Source organism: Schistocerca piceifrons, chromosome 4 (assembly GCF_021461385.2).
Source record: "Schistocerca piceifrons isolate TAMUIC-IGC-003096 chromosome 4, iqSchPice1.1, whole genome shotgun sequence".
Lineage (NCBI taxonomy): Eukaryota > Metazoa > Arthropoda > Insecta > Orthoptera > Acrididae > Schistocerca > Schistocerca piceifrons.
This window is the reverse complement of record NC_060141.1, coordinates 606501280-606503138: the sequence shown is the minus strand read 5'-3', so window position 1 is coordinate 606503138 and position 1859 is coordinate 606501280.

The window sequence follows — 1859 nt, the reverse complement described above, 5'->3', positions numbered from 1 at the left end:
CTTTCAGATCTCTGATTCTAATACGGGATCCTGTGTCTCCTCCCTGTCAACTCCTGTTTCTTCTTCTATCACGTCATGATGTAAATCTCTCCCCTAGCAGAGGTCTTCAGTGTATTCTTTCTAGATATCCGCTTTAGTCTCTGCATTTCAAAGTGGAATACCTGTTGCATTCTTGAAGTTACTGCCCTTGCATTTGATTCCACAGAAGGTTATTATTACTTTTCCGTCCGGCCGTCATTTCTTTTCCGATCATTTCTTTTCCGATTTCTTCACTATTTTCATGCAGCCAATGCGGCTTGTCTTCTCTGCACCTCCTATTTATTTCATTACTAAGTGACATTGCAAAATTTCCGATTTTACAGCCGTCGTACAAATTTAGAAGAAGCTCTTCTTAGAGCAGCTGAGAAGACAGCATCGGGAAGATGACGTAATGTGGTCTCAGGTACCAATGATAGATTGGTGTTCGGTACGGGTACCGTGTGAAAGACCGCCTACTTTGTGGTCGTCCTCGGCGGTTGGCTTTTGCTTTCGGAAATTGCGTGCCAACGTGATGAAGTTCTCTCATTAATATTAGAAAAACTATGTAGCGAATTTACATCCCTTTCGTATAAAAGCGCCTCTCAATAGCGGGATATCATTACATTATTTCTAAAGTAATTACCAGCTGAATAACAAGCAGTTGCTAGGAAAGACGGACGAAGTACTTCCGAGAGCTTCGGATCGCGCGCAACTTGGATGGCGGGCGAGTTTGTTCGGCTGTAAGTTCAGAGCTGCGTTCTCTTGAGGACATACATGTCCGTAGCAGTTGGTATTCATTAAGAATTTCATTAGCATTTTTTGGTATTTTGGACATGTACTTGAGAACTAGAATGATAGTAATTGCGCCAACACGTCATTATGGACATGTACTTGAGAACTAGTATCATAGTAATTGCGCAAACAAGCCATTATTTTGTTTATTTTCTGTGAAAGTGTCAAGAATGAAAATTATTTGTGATTTATTAAGTGGACTGTAAGTGTTTAGTTTCTGCCAATAAAAACCGACTGGCATCCCGTTTGAACAAACCAGTTCAAAATTTAATTACCTTTGCAATACCAGTTTCTCGCTAGCAATTTGTTACAGTTCAAGGCAACTATAGGAGATACCATGGTTGGTGAAAATTATTCAGAACTTATACATTCCACTCATGGCAAGTGAAGCAACTAGGCACCTCGCGTGTACTGCAAACTTACAATGGATCATAGATTTTCTTGAAGCTTTGTGGACCTTTAGTAGGCCATTAAAAGAAAATGATTTGCAAGTAGTGAGATGCCCTACTCTGGCAATTCCGAGATATTTCCAAGAGATATTTTACTCACCTGTTATGTGACTTATGTATCTGATCGTAGGTGCCGGGATTTAGAGTTCATGGTGGTCAAGTGATTATCTTCGAGTTACATTAGACGAACATGTATGACGCAACGGTTCGAATCCGGCTCAAGTGTAATCATTAACACATCTTCTTCGTAACTCGTCACATTATTTAATTCATATGACTTGAGACATAATATTATAAAAAAAAACCACTTGTATTTTTATGAAGTTATAATTTATGTTTTCCATGTTTGTATGACAAATGTCCTGCAACGTGCGATGTCGACAGCACATCCGACAAGTAATTGTATATTAATCTTGTTATCTGGCGCACTGTCACTATATTACTGAATGTGGATATCGTCATTCATATCAGTATTTGTCGAGGTTTGACCTCGGCTTTCCAAGCCTGTCCCTCGTCCTTGAAAGTTTAATTATAAATAGAAAACAGTCGAACAACATATGGAATTCATTGTTGTTGTTGTGGTCTTCAGGCCAGGGACTG